This window comes from Taudactylus pleione, unplaced genomic scaffold, assembly GCF_031769625.1.
Source record: "Taudactylus pleione unplaced genomic scaffold, aTauple2 ptg000277l, whole genome shotgun sequence".
In the NCBI taxonomy this organism is placed as follows: Eukaryota; Metazoa; Chordata; class Amphibia; order Anura; family Myobatrachidae; genus Taudactylus; species Taudactylus pleione.
The window spans coordinates 3,232,113-3,248,096 of record NW_028284679.1 but is presented as its reverse complement, the minus strand read 5'-3'; positions in this window follow the sequence as shown (position 1 = coordinate 3,248,096).

Below are 15,984 nucleotides of genomic sequence, written 5' to 3'. Positions count from 1 at the left end.
CCTTTGCCACTATTTTCCCACATTGTGTACCAGACCCCTGGAACTGTCCCTGACTATGCTTTTGGCCTGAGATTAGATTTGCATATTTCCGTAACCACTATTGAGAGAGCAACCTGCGAGTGCGGCAGCATTACCGACCGTCTCTGACTCAGAACTGCTTTAGGCCATAATTATTGTTTGTTCGCCATTACTCTGCTCCCCACTTCTGCTCTCTCGCTAATCACCTGGACCTTCAGTATCTATTCTAAAGCATACTTGTTTCTCCGCGTTTCTCTTGTCTGGGTTGCTTCCTTATTCCTGCCATATCAGCTCTAAGCTCCTGCCATTGTGGTCTTCCCTTGAGTCATCTAGGTAACATCTCTACCCTAATCCAAAATATATCCACTGCACAGGAGTATTATTGAAATCTATGTTGCCAATACCTAATCCCACTATACGGGCCAATGATATATATCTACCAATGTATTTTCCTTATTGGTCCTGTAAGAGGAGGTGCTAAAAAAGACAGTTGCAAATATATAATGTATAACAGGGAATAGGGAACAGAGGGGAAAAGAAATCTCTAATCGGTGCAACTCAGGTGATGAAACAGATACAATGTTAAAACTTAACTTTTAATTGTTTTTTCCATATAATAAAATATATTACATACCCAACCTATTGTACATGAGAAGGAAGCGAAATAAACATATAATAGAATGTGTAGAAAAATAAAGATGTGGTTAAAAAAGAAACTCTTAGCTGGTCTGTGTCTTTATTCGTGTGGTTATATCAATTGTATTGTGTGATCGTTATATAGCAAAACTATATAACTACTTAAATACAACTCCCAACTTTATAAGTAAGTACTGTCATCTCCAGGAGCTATTATTAACCCACAATTGCTTTATTCTTATATTCTAATAATATATGCTCACTTGTATGCACAGTCCCAACGCATCCCTCAGGAGGATATCTCCAAGTTGTCAGAAGTCAGGCGGATAGTTTGTAAATATCAAGGGCATCGTTATATAGTAGCAACATTGTCTATGGGACCGGAATTATATATTTATTTATTAACAGTTTCTTATATAGCGCAGTATATCCTGTTGCGCTTTACAATTGGAAGCATTAATAGAACAAAATTGGGTAATGATATATAGGTAGGAGGGCCCTGCTCGCAAGCTTACTCAGTGCCAGAACAGTAGTCAATAGTCTCAAAATAATAACCTTTCTGCTTAGCACTATCTACCACATAAGATCATTAATGTGGATATGGATCTAGACCAGGGATGGGGAACCTCAGGCCCGGGGGGCCCCCGGAATCATTTGGTCTGGCCCTCGGTCCTTTTTTCTGCTAGCCTCATTTGGCTAGCAGGATGCCTAGAATAGCACCCAGCCAGAATCTATGCAGTAGTGCAGCTCCAGACGGTCACACCGCTGCCCTTACAGCTCCCGGAGCATGCTCGGGATACTCTGGTCATTGCTGTAATCACTGGCGATTGTGGCCCCGCCCCTGTGTGACATCACATGGAGGGGGCGTGGCAAGGCACCAGGCCTGCGAATAATGTTATGTATATCAAAATGGCCCTCAGCAGAAAAAGGTTCCCCACCCCTGATCTAGACAATAATTCTATCCACTACATATATTCTCTCACATAGCTCATGGGGATAACATAGATCTCTGGCCGTTCCTAACATCTACCTGCCATACATATAATAGTTACTCTGCTATATAGGACCTACAGTGTCTCTTTGCAGAGTTGAATTATTCTATAGGGAGAGTAAGGGGTCTATTTACTAAACAGTGTTAGGAGATAAAGTGAACAGTGATAAGGTACCAGCCAGTCAGCTCCTAACTGCCATGTCACAGACTGGTTTGAAAAATGACAGTTAGGAGCTGATTGGCTGGTACCTTATCACCGTTCACTTTATCTCCTAACACAGCTTAGTAAATAGACCCCTATATTTTTTATGAGCGTCACGCTATATAATATCTCCTCATATACTATACACCATTTATAATGACAATAACCAGAGCTACATGTAAATTTGCATTCTGTTATACCAAAAAAAAAAACGGCATCACATCTACCATATTATCACCGGGTATATTGATAGCGGTATGATAATAATCACGCACTGTGTATAAGTATGCCGGTAAATACGTTAGGTTATTTTATACAGCTCCATATAGTCTCGTCATTATAGTGGCTTAGCGTTCGTGCACTTCATAGTATCTGTGTCCTATCTAGCATGACATCATCAGGTATAATGTGACATCATCGGGTATACTCGTAGCACTATAATAGCATTTATGATCATTTATATTTCAACACACATAGCACCAGCAAGATTGCCGACGCGCGTTTAGCTACATAAAAGCTTTCTCACTGGCCAGATGTTGGACTGCAGCTGCCCAATAGTTCATGTGGCAGGTATGGCAACAGCAGGCCCCAACGCGTTTCGTCAATTCAAGACTTCATCAAGGGAATTGATGAAGTCTTGAACTGACGAAACGCGTTGGGGCCTGCCACATGAACTATTAAGCTGCTACCTCAGATAAGCTGCTTTACCTATTTATATAGCTAATTTTTTTGTACCTAATCCCGAATCCCCCTGTTGTGTATGTTTTATGAATTGTCTTGTCTTTTAAACAAATATTGTTTTTTATATAACTATTAAATTGCTTTTTAACTTTCACTGGTTGCACTTTTTCAATATAATATCGTACTGAGTTAGTTTTATATGTACTATCTCCTTGCACTTGATGGTATGTATTTATATATACCTATATATGAAATAGATTAAACCACAATTGTGTATTATTTGCACATTCTTGCACTGTCACTTTATAATTTATCTATTTATTCATTTATATACATTTATATGTTTTTACGTGGTTTTCAGTCACACAATTTATAGTTATAATCAACTAGCCGGTCGCTCTATAATTAATATCCATGTACAACTATCTTTGATGTTAGTAAACTTACCATTACTAACTACTTATTAACAGAGAGCTGACACCTATATTTGATAGGCCAGTGGACAGTTGTTGAAGTTTTGTATCTGTTTGAAAGTCAGGGGTACATTAATTATTGGCGCTTGTCCTACCTATTTTCTTTTCTATACATATACATACATACATACATATACACATACACATACATTCAGCCCGGAACTCTGGATAAATTTACTGGTAATCTCGAGGGTGTCCTCCTAGGATAATAAACAAATTCCTAAACCGAGCTGAACAGCCCCTCAGGAAAGAAACATGCGGCACTCCTCAGTAATTGTAACAAAGTGATTTATTGTCACAAATCACATAGGTTCTGTTGATGCTTCAAGACCCATTGGTTATTTTATCATGACATGTCCTGATGAAAAGACAGATGGGTCTTAATACGTCGACAGCACCTACTGAGGAGGGCCACCTGTTTTTTTCCTGAGGGGCTGTTCAGCTCGGTATGGGAAGTTGTTAGGGGCACCAGTCAAAATTTTGCCTAGGGCACCAAATGGGCTAGGGCCGGCTCTGGACAGGCCATTTACCACCCCTTTGGGGGTCTCTGTGTAAGACCAGACACTCGTTATACAATAAGCTCCTTATGTTGGAATAAGTGACCCGTGTTCCCCATTCATACCCTCCCCCATGGCCTGTCCTCAATCTGTATATTCATTTTCTGGACTCAATATAATAAAATAAAGTGAAGCTACAAAGATAAACCCCCCCATCCACCCATTACCCTAAATTATTCCAGCTGTGAGTCTCCTAGGGCCCGACGCCGAGTATTACGCTAACGCCATCGCAGCTGCAAATTTGCACACAGATGCTATGTAAAAACGTGCGCATGTCGCAGCCGCTAGGAGATGTAGTGAGACGCCCACCTGCGGCTCCGTATATCCCAGCACCTGCGTACAAAGGGCCTGGTTCAGAATAGTACACAAACCCGACGGTGTGCGCACTGCTCCGATGTCAGATCAACACATGCGCAGGATCTGAGCCGCGCGTTCTGCTCTATTCTACTGTGAGATCTCTCCCGGTTCCCCAAAGCTGCAGCCTGATGGACAGCTTGTGGCCGTTTGGGAGTGTGCAGGGCCTGGCCTGTGTTCCCGGAAAGTGAAGCGTTTCGCCCCTGCTATCCGTGATTGCCAAAGCCAGGGTCTGTGTCTTCTGATGCAGATTTCCCGGCCTCAGATGCTGATGTGAGACGGCCATCTTAGTAACCTGAGGGTAACCCAAATGGCCTCACACGTGTCCAATGGCTGCTTCCTGGGACGTAGTTGCCGAACGCACAAGTTTATTTACACCAGACACCTTGTCCTGCATTAGTGAGCATCGCTGCGGCATCCAACAACCCTCTCCGGGGACAGTGGCAGGTTAGGAGTGTGACTGGGGCCGTACACCTGTCACACCGTAGCGCAGGTGTCCTGAGGCCAGCTCTGGGGGGATAGTGGCAGGTTAGGTGTGTGACTGGGGCCGTACACCTGTCACGCCGTAGCGCAGGTGTCCTGAGGCCAGCTCTGGGGGGCAGTGGCAGGTTAGGTGTGTGACTGGGGCCATACACCTGTCACATCGTAGCGCAGGTGTCCTGAGGCCAGCTCTGGGGGGACAGTGGCAGGTTAGGTGTGTGACTGGGGCCGTACACCTGTCACACTGTAGCGCAGGTGTCCTGAGGCCAGCTCTGGGGGGACAGTGGCAGGTTAGGTGTGTGACTGGGACCGTACACCTGTCACATCATAGCGCAGGTGTCCTGAGGCCAGCTCTGGGGGGACAGTGGCAGGTTAGGTGTGTGACTGGGGCCGTACACCTGTCACATCGTAGCGCAGGTGTCCTGAGGCCAGCTCTGGGGGGGCAGTGGCAGGTTAGGTGTGTGACTGGGGCCGTACACCTGTGTCATCGTAGCGCAGGTGTCCTGAGGCCAGCTCTGGAGGGACAGTGGCAGGTTAGGAGTGTGACTGAGGCCTAACACATGTCACACCGTAGCGCAGGTGTCCTGAGGCCAGCTCTGGGGGGACAGTGGCAGGTTAGGTGTGTGACTGGGGCCGTACACCTGTCACATCGTAGCGCAGGTATCCTGAGTCCAGCTCTGGGGGGATAGTGGCTGGTTAGGTGTGTGACTGGGGCCGTACACCTGTCACACCATAGCGCAGGTGTCCTGAGGCCAGCTCTGGGGGGACAGTGGCAGGTTAGGTGTGTGACTGGTGCTGTACACCTGTCACACAGTAGCGCAGGTGTCCTAAGGTCAGCTCTGGGGGGGGGCAGAACCTTCCATGGAGCAGAAGCGCTAAAGCTGAATGAGCCCCAAAGACGCAGCACATCTGCATAGAAAGACGCAGCATCGGTCACTAATCATTAGATTGTTGCAGTCCCGAGTGAGTCTACGGTCGCGCAGAATGACCAAGGGAATTGAGACGCCAGAACCATACTTCTTGCCTATGGGATCACATTCGCAGGATGAGACACACCCCCAAAATGCTCATGACACGCCTGCCCCCCCGTTACCTTCCCCAGACGCTGCCTGACTGACAATCACACAGCGAGTAAGGAATCACTGCATACGAAAACGGTAATGTACCTTGACGCATGCGCGGTTTACCGATTGTCGCTCTACTCTGTAAACATCGCACAAAGCTCTGAATCCGGCCCATAGATTCTTCCTTGATTGGTGGAGCAGCCAACCAGTCAGATATGAGGGAACATCTCTGCGATAACATCTTGTTCTCTAGATGCCCACAACCCGGGGCTATTAGTGCGGGTGGCGGTTTTCCGTGGCTGTTAGTGCAGGTGGCAGTTATCCGTGGCTGTTAGTGGCACTGAACAATGATGAAACCACATTTTACTAAAACTATATTGGTAAAATCTATGTTTGTACTAATTTGTGAGCTTTATAATGTGTTGTGTTTCCAAGATGGTTGGGCCGGATTCAGGTCGGCTCGCTTCACGTAGTTCGGCGATTTTTGCTCGGAAATTCCTAAACTCCTACGGCATCTGCGTTACACAGAAAGACACCATCGCGATGGAGATGAATGATAAGAGAACGGTAGCGGAAATCTGCTGGACCTTCCTGGGCGGAGACTGGGAGGCGGCTAGTAGTGTACACAATAATGGTCCGTCCAGTGGGCATGTTACGGGAGTGTCCCGTGCGTGCCAATGATAGTGGCTACGTTCACAGACGCACAGACGCAGCCATCGTAGGCCGTGGTTGTACGGAGACGCTGCCTCAGCCATAAAGCTGGTGCAAGTTTCTATGGTGCTACCAATGGAGGCGTGTAAGGACGCACCAATCGCTATTAGTGTGTGGGCGATGACAGTGGACGTCTTGGTCCTTGCACATTCGGCCTTCGCGGATGTACACAGGCAAAGGAGTTTGTGTAGCGCCATTTGCGTAAAGTCGCAGACGATCGCCTACCAATATCCGCTGCTGCCTGCGCTTCTCCCTCCACCTCTGAATCGGGTTCTATGTAGGAAACGTAATTGTATAAATGGATTTATTAGTTTGTTGCTTACATTTGACAATATCTGTGGAAAGTTTTACAGGTTACGCTTAACCCCATATTTATGCATTAATTCACCTAGAGGGGATTTATTATATAATGTCTACAATTATTTTATATTGTCTAATGTTTACCAAATGGTAATACATATTTAATAAACTTTATGTATACATCTTTATGTGTCTGTATTTTTTTTTTGTATCTAATCTCACTATTTCTGTGAGTACTGTATGTAGAAGGGCTGTGGTAACATGCTATAACATAAGCTTACCATAGATATCAGTGAAAGCTCATGTCATAGCACTAGATCTGCATTACCAGAGGTTTTCCTGATCCTGGGGTCACTAGCGTGAGATGTTTTTAGGAAGGACCACAATGGCCGGAGCTCTATTACACGAGGAACTAAGCCATACTTGCCTACTTTTGAAAATAAGTTTCAAGGAGATTATAATCGGTGGTAGTATGCACTGTCGAGGGGGTGTGCCATGCTCCACCCAAAGGGCTTATCCAGCTTCACCCACGGGCATATCTATTGCTCCTCAGGATTGGGGCACCAGCAATTCCGCGAGGTCGGGGTTGGATACTGCGGAATACAGGTCCTGGGGGTTGTGGGTAAGAGTCACTGCTGTCTGATTGCTGTGTGTGGGCTGATGTCTCACTGCTGTTGCAGCGTTGCACAATGTGTCATATATCACTGTACAGTCCCCTCCCCCCCATATACAATAATAATACCACATATCAGTGTGTGCTAGGAGCGGTGTTATTCCCCCTCATATATCACTGTACAGTCCCCTCCCCCCCATATACAATAATAATACCACACATCAGTGTGTGCTAGGAGCGGTGTTATTCCCCCTCATATATCACTGTACAGACCCCTCCCCCTATATAATAATAATAATACCACATATCAGCGTGTGAGGGAGCTGTGTTATTCCCCCTCATATATCACTGTACAGTACCCTCCCCCTATATACAATAATAATAATACCACATATCAGTGTGTGCTGGGAGCTGTGTTATCCCCCTCTCATAGATCATGTACAGTTCCCTCCCCCTATATAATAATAATAATAATAATACCACATATCAGTGTGTGCCGGGAGCTGTGTTATTCCCCCTCATATAGCAATGTACAGTCCCCTCCCCCTATATACAATAATAATACCACACATATCAGTGTGTGCTGGGAGCTGTGTTATTCCCCCTCATATATCACTGTACAGTACCCTCCCCCTATATAATAATAATACCACATATCAGTGTGGGGATCAGTGGCGTAACTAGGGTATTTGGAGGCCAGGGCAAATTTGAAAATGGAGCCCCCCCCACTATGTGTGCGCACCGCCGGTGTGGTCACTAGGGGCGTGGCCACTGAAAAATGGGGCGTGTCAACATGACAAACACCCCTTTTTTGTCACTGGGAACATTTTTCCATTTGAACCTTAATGCAGTGCCCCTTATACAGTCCCCCCTATGCAGTGCCCCTAGTAGTGGTCCCCCTTATATAGTACCCCCGGTATACAATGCCCCCAGTAGTGGTCCTTCTTATGCAGGCCCCCAGTAGTGCCCCTTATACAATCCCCCCTATGCAGTGCCCCTAGTAGTGGTCCCCCTTATATAGTACCCCCGGTATACAATGCCCCCAGTAGTGGTCCCTCTTATGCAGGCCCCCAGTAGTGCCCCTTATACAGTACCCCCAGTAGTGGTCCCCCTTATGCAGCCCCCAATTAGTTCACCTTATACAGGCCCCCAGTAGTGATCCCCCATATGCAGTGCCCCTTACACAGTTCCCCCTGTAGTAGTCCCCCTTATGCAGCCCACCATTAGTTCCCCTTTACAGTGCCCCCAGTAGTGATCCCCCATATGCAGCCCCCCAGTAGTGCCCCTTTTACAGTGCCCCCAGTAGTTGTCCCCCTTATGAAGGTCCCCAGTAGTTTTCCCCCTATGCAGTGCCCCCTATAGTGGTTCTCCCTTTTCAGTGCCCCCTGTAGTGGTCCCCCCTGTGCAGTGCCCCCAGTAGTAAGCCCCTTATATAGTGCCCCAGTAGGAGTTCCCCTTGATGCAGTGCCCCCAATAGTAGTGGTCTCCCCCAGTAGTAGTCCCCAGTAGTGGTTCCCCCAATGCAGTGCCCCCAGTAGTAGTTCTCCCTACACAGTGCCCTTTATAGTGGCCCCAGTAGGAGTCCCCCTTAATGCAGTGCCCCTAGTAGTGGTCCCCCTTATATAGTACCCCCGGTATACAATGCCCCCAGTAGTGGTCCCTCTTATGCAGGCCCCCAGTAGTGCCCCTTATACAGTCCCCCATATGCAGTGCCCCTAGTAGTGGTCCCCCTTATATAGTACCCCCGGTATACAATGCCCCCAGTAGTGGTCCCGCTTATGCAGGCCCCCAGTAGTGCCCCTTATACAGTACCCCCAGTAGTGGTCCCCCTTATGCAGCCCCCAATTAGTTCACCTTATACAGGCCCCCAGTAGTGATCCCCCATATGCAGTGCCCCTTACACAGTTCCCCCTGTAGTAGTCCCCCTTATGCAGCCCACCATTAGTTCCCCTTATACAGTGCCCCCAGTAGTGATCCCCCATATGCAGCTCCCCAGTAGTGCCCCTTTTACGTGCCCCGCTCGCCCTGCCCTAGTTACGCCACTGGTGGGGATGCAGTCAGCAAGCCGATGGTCGAAATGCCGACCACCAGCTTCCCGACTGTCAAATCCCGACGCCTGTCATTAGACCTTTGCCAGGAGCCTGACGCCCGGCATACCGAAACAAAGGTAAGCCACACGCCGGGTGCGGACAGCCGCGGGGGGGAGGGTTAGGTTTTAGGGCTCCCGGTGGGACTTAGGGTTAGGCACCCCCCAGGAGAGTTAGGTTTAGGATAGGGGTTAGAGTTAGGCACCCCCGGGGAGGAGCTTAGGGTTGGGCACCTCCCGGGAGACTTAGGTTTAGGCTGCAGGGAAGGGGGGCTTAGGTTTAAGCACTTAGGGGGGGTTAGGGCTAGGCACTTGAGAGGGAGGTTAGGGTTAGGCACCCCTAACGGAGGGTTAGGCTTAGGGGGGGTAGGATTAGGGTTAATTACCTTCATCTGCTGTTGGGATCTTCACCCCTGCCTGGCTTCCACTGTCGGCCGGCGGTATAACATACTGATTCCATCAGTGTGTGCTGGGAGCTGTGTCTCCCTTCCCTCATATATATCACTATATAGCTCCCCTTTATCTATATAACAAGTGAGAAAACGTGTCAGCCTGTCTGTCCTTTATGCATGGCCACAGCTCAGGGTTTGCTGACTTTCTGGCTGCCCCTTCCGGGAGGGGGCAGCTAGATCGGCAAATTAAGGGGGCGTGGCTGGCATTTGTGGGCAGAGTAGGGGCGTGGCCACTTGAATGCATCATTTTGGCCCTGCCCCCTTTACACAAAACAGAGATTACCGACATTGTGAGGCAGAGGACGGGGCCAAAATTACGCAGTTCGACGAGAATCACGTCACCACCCCCCATGCTGTGGGGGATCTTCTTATAACTGTGGGGGGGGGGGCAGAGGGGTCAGCGGCTGCCGAGAGGCTTGTCAGCCTGTCCGGGGGCTGGGAGCGGCACCCAATTTTCGGAAGGCTCCTGGCCGAATCGGGTGGGTAAGCAAGTATGCCACAGCTCTACCAAATTTGGCATGGTGGTGTAGTTTGACCTGGATTAGGCTTTTGCCAGGTGTGGTACAAGAGACAGACAGTAATTAGATAGACAATGTCTAGATAGACGCCAGATGTTAGACAGTCAATAGTTAGACAAGGACAAAAGTCAGACACGCTAAAGTTTGTCATGTAAGAAAGGTTGACAGGTACAAAAGTTCGACATGAAAATGGTCTATGCAGACCCGACTCCAGTGTGAACAACGCCGACTCGGGAATATCCTGGGTCGGCGCCAGCTAAATTCCGGGTCTGATCCGGATTAGAACCCTGTTCCAACTCCGGGTCAGACCCAGAATTTAGGTGTAAAAGTGGTATTAGACTGAATTATCTGCAGAAGAGTAATGACACTTTGATACGGGCAGTGCAAGCACTTACATTGCCCAAATCTCTGGTGGAGAGATATATATCCACTAAGAACGAAATAAATCACTCTCACATATTCCAGCATGAAACAAATTTACTAATCAGTAGTATTTGATCAGTGTGACACCTGGGCTCGCCCCAAAAAGGGGGCATATCTTCGAAAAATGAGGCGTGGCTTCAGTAAGGGGGCCTTGCTGACCGAATCTGGTCCCTGGCCCTGTATCTCTATGGAGTGGTGGCGGGGGTGCCGGAGGTGCGGGAACTGCAGGCTCCCTCACTGTGACAGGAGCTGAGTGCTGCACTTAATGCTACAGTGCAGCACCCGGCTCCTGTCACTGAGGGAAAGACTGCACCTTGGTGTCAACCCTCGGCGGTTGACACCCGGGTGCAGCCCGCACCCCCTGCACCCTCCTTGTGACGCCACTGGCTACAGAGCCAGCTTGTGTGCATTACATGTTTTTAGTCAAGTTAAAGAGTATAATGTACCAAGGACAAGGCTTCTCTTAAAAAAAATGTTTCACAATTTATTACATTCAATACTGTGATAGGATCACTGGTAAAGTGGTCTGTGGCAGGTACATTTGTCCCAGATTCCTGTCTTATGTGTTTTAAACCCCCAGGAGAAAGTCTGCAGTGTAGCAGGCTTGAGTCTCGGCTTTTTGAAAAGCCGGTTTGGGACCTGGGGGTTGTGGGTGAGGGAGGGCTCCACCCACGGCCACTCCAGGTTTTGGGCCTTGCAGCCTGGTAACAGGCTTGTTAGGGTTTCCACCTGAGAGTGGCCAATATAAGCCTAGTTTGTTTAGGGCTGAGTGTCTCACCTGGGAGAGCAGACAGGGAGTTTGCTCAGAGACACTGGAAAAACCTACCTGTGAGTGTTGTGCTGTGCCTTTGTTGCTGGTGAGGGCATTAGGCCTTGCCAGGTTCTGGTAGTGAGGGAACCACCTGTGAAGTTAGAGCCCAGCCAGGGCTAGGATTTATGTTTATGGTTTCTTCTTGTTATTTCTGTTTTGCACAATAAAGACTGGCGCCGACCAGCTTGTACTCGAATCCAGTCTGGCGTACTGTTTCCCGGCTGCCGTGTGTGTAAGGAAGGAGTCCCCTACCCAGGAGAGGGACCCCCTAATCTGACTGTGTCACAATTTGGTGGAGAATGCGTGCACCCACACACACTGAAGTTGCAGCAAGAGGAAAACTTTCCATTTAAAAATTAAAGGGACAGACACCCAATTTGTGAGTGTGGAAATAACACTGTGTCCTTGGAGTCCCATAGAGGAGGCGTCAGCCAATGCTCAGAGAGGCAAGGTTCAGCTTCCAACCTACACCCCAGGACAAATGGAGGAAATTATTAAGGCCTTGCTCCAAGCTACAGCAGCTCAGCAGGAATCTACCAGGGCTCAGCAGGAGACGAACAAACTTCAGCAGGAATCTACCAGGGCTCAGCAGGAATCCACCAGGGTGCAACTGTTGGCCTTGGAGACAGCCCAGAGGCAACAACAGGTCGCCATCGAGGAAACCTGCCAGGCCATAAAAGAGGTGGTACAGCACCTGGTCGCCCGGCCCAGAGATGTTACTACTGGTCCTCCCACCACCACTCACTCCATACGAGCCAGTCACTTCCTCCAAAAGATGACTTCGGGTGATGATGTGGAGGCCTATCTCGCCGCATTTGAAAGAACGGCCGAAAGGGAGAGTTGGCCCAAGGAGCAGTGGGCAAGTCTGGTGGCACCTTTTCTGTCTGGGGAGCCACAAAAGGCCTATTTCGACTTATGCCTGGCTGATGCCAAGGACTATAAAAAACTAAAACAGGAGATCCTAACTCGCTTGGGAGTCACCACCTTTGTTCGTGCCCAACGGGTCCACCGCTGGGAGTTCCATAAGGACAAGCCTCCACGTTCACAGATGCATGACCTCGTCCATATGTCCTCAAAATGGCTACAGCCCGAGACGCTGATGGGACCACAGATCGTGGAAAGGGTCGTGATGGACCGGTACCTGCGATCATTACCTGTGACTCTGCGCAAGTGTGTGAGCCATGCAGACCCTAAGTCCGCAGACCAGTTGGTCGAGCTGGTGGAGAGGTACATGGCGGCTGAGGAGCTGATGAGTATGCCCCACCGAGCCCCGATGGCACACCGGCGAACTCCCACAGACACTGGTAAGACTGTTCCAGGGGAGAAGGGTGCTGGGCGGTGGAATGTACCTAAGACTGAGGGTGTAGAACCTGGAGACAGGCCTGCCAGGCCGGGAAGTTTCTTGCCCCGTAAACGACTAGACATTAATCTGACTCAGTGTTTCCGATGTGGTGGCTTCGGCCATATTGTCGCTAATTGTTCACTTACAACTGAACCTATGCAATGTGATACTGCTCATGTCTACCGCAGGGGGTCTTTCTTTGCACAGATAGCCTGTACGGCTGACCGGCAGGCTGAGACTGATAAGCACATGTGTGTACTCACTGTAGATGGCAACCGAGTAGAGGCACTGTTAGACTCTGGTAGCTTGGTGACACTTATAAAAGCTGAGCTGGTGAACCCCTTGCGGCGTGAGGGGAAAACTGTTGGTGTGACCTGCATACATGGGGATACTCGATATTATGTTACTGCCGAGGTGAACATCGAGACACCATGTGGTTCTGCTATAGTTTCTGTGGGTTTGGTGCATGGTCTGATGTACGATGCAATATTGGGGAGAGACTTTGCTCACTTCTGGAAGTTGTGGGAAAGCCGTTTTGTTCCAGAGGTGAACAACCCCGATCCATTTGAGAAGGTTGTCGATGTAGTGGAGGAGGGAGTTTCTTCTGAGTCAGAGTTATTCCCTTTTTCCACTATGATTGGTGAACTAGAGAATGCGGAGCGTGACGGTGGCCCGCCAGCTGATGTGCCTCCCATTGAGGTGGGAAGTGTTGTTGGGCCAGGTGATCGTCTGCCTGATTTAGAGGTCAGAAGAGAGGTCTTTGCCGTGGAGCAGTTGAATGACCCTACTTTTTTAAAAGCCAGGGAGAATGTAAAAGTGGTTGATGGTAAACCCGGAGACCCTGATAGTCCTTTGTCCTATCCCCACATGGCAATGTGTCAGGATTTGTTGTATCAGGTGACTAAGAAGGGGGAAGATATTGTGGAACAACTAATAGTTCCCAAAGCCTACAGAAGAACAGTGTTGGATCTGGCCCATGGTCATATAACGGCAGGCCATCTAGGGGTAGAGAAGACCACTGAGTGAATAATGCAGAGGTTTTTCTGGCCCGGGCTTCATAAAGAGGTGTCTGACTTTTGCGCATCCTGCCCTGAGTGTCAGTATCATGCTCCCAGGCCACATTTTAATGGTCCACTAGTTCCATTGCCTATTATAGAGGTGCCGTTTGAAAGAATAGCGATGGATTTGGTTGGACCCTTAATGAAGTCTGCCAGGGGACACCAGTATATTCTGGTCATAATGGATTACGCTACCAGGTACCCAGAAGCGATCCCGTTGCGCAATACGTCAACCAAGACCATTGCCAGAGAGCTAGTTCATGTCTTTAGCAGGCTGGGTATACCTAAGGAGATACTAACTGACCAGGGTACACCATTTATGTCAAAAGTCATGAAAGAGTTATGTCGCCTGTTCAAAATTGAACAGTTAAGAACTTCGGTTTATCACCCCCAAACCGATGGGCTGGTCGAGAGGTTTAACAAGACGTTAAAACACATGCTTAGGAAAGTGGTCGACAAGGATGGTAGGGATTGGGATTACTTATTGCCGTATTTATTGTTGGCCATAAGAGAAGTTCCCCAGTCCTCCACCGGGTTTTCACCCTTCGACTTGTTGTATGGGAGACACCCAAGGGGGTTACTAGACATTGCCAAAGAGACATGGGAGGGGCAGTCTAGTCCTTACAAAATGGTGATTGAGTATGTTTCTCAAATGCAGGAGAGAATTGCTGCGGTAGTGCCGATAGTGAGAGAGCACCTGGAACAGGCTCAACAGGCACAGCAGAGGGTATACAACCGCAATGCTCGGTTACGCAGCTTTGCTCCTGGGGACAGAGTGTTAGTATTGGTTCCCACTGTGGAAAATAAACTTTTGGCTAAATGGCAAGGGCCCTTTGAAATCTTAGAAAGAGTGGGGCAGGTCAATTACAAAGTTTGCCAGCCGGGGAAAAGAAAGCCGGAACAGATATACCATATAAATCTGTTAAAGCCCTGGAAAGATAGAACGGTACTGTCGGCCGTCCGAGCCCCTCCAGTAAATCCAGGGCCCTTAGTTCCCGAAGTGACAGTAGCAAAAACCCTGTCGGCAATTCAACAACAAGAGGTCAAGGAGTTTCTGATCAGAAATAGGGTGCTGTTCTCTGACGTACCTGGGAAAACCTCGGTCATTAAACATGACATCATCACTGACCCAGGGGTTAAAGTTAATCTAAAGCCCTATAGGTTACCAGAAGCACAAAGAGAATCGGTGTCAAAAGAAATGAAAAATATGCTAGTTAGGGGTTATTGAAGAATCACATAGTGAATGGTCAAGTCCCATTGTGTTGATTCCAAAGCCCGACGGGAGTGTGCGTTTCTGCAATGACTTCCGAAAGTTGAACAGTGTTTCAAAATTCGATGCCTACCCAATGCCAAGAGTGGGTGAACTGATTGAGAGACTAGGGACGGCAAGGTATTTAACCACTCTTGACCTAACCAAAGGGTATTGGCAAGTACCGTTAACCGAGAGCGCCAAACAAAAGACAGCTTTTTCAGCGCCAGAGGGCTTGTTTCAGTACAAGATGTTGCCCTTCGGGCTACATGGGGCACCTGCTACCTTCCAAAGAATGATGGACAGGATTCTAAGGCCCCATAGACGGTATGCGGCTGCTTATCTGGATGACGTGGTCATTCATAGTCCTGATTGGCAGTCTCACTTACCCAGGGTACAAGCAGTGTTGGACTTCATCTATAAGGCAGGTTTGACAGCCAACCCGAAAAAGTGTTGTCTAGGCATGGAGGAAGTAAAATATCTGGGATACACCATTGGCAGAGGCCTGATAAAGCCTCAGCTCAATAAGGTTGATGCCATACAAAACTGGCCACGGCCTCTGAATAAGAAGCAGGTGAGAGCCTTCTTGGGAATTATGGGGTACTACAGGAGATTTATACCCAACTTTGCCACCATGGCAGTCCCACTGACTGACCTGACCAAAGGCAAACAAAAAGTCATGGTAGAATGGAGTCCTGAGGCAGAAAAAGCTTTTCAGGAGTTGAAAGTAGCATTGTGTTCCCAACCAGTCCTGATGACTCCTAATTTTGAAAGGGAATTCATAGTACAAACCGATGCATCAGAAGTAGGTATAGGAGCGGTCCTGTCCCAGAACAAGGAGGGTGAGGAACACCCTATTTTCTATCTAAGCAGAAAGTTGAATGTACAGGAGAGAAACTATGCCACAGTGGAGAAGGAGGCGTTGGCCATAAAGTGGGCGTTAGAGGCTCTCAGGTACTACTTGG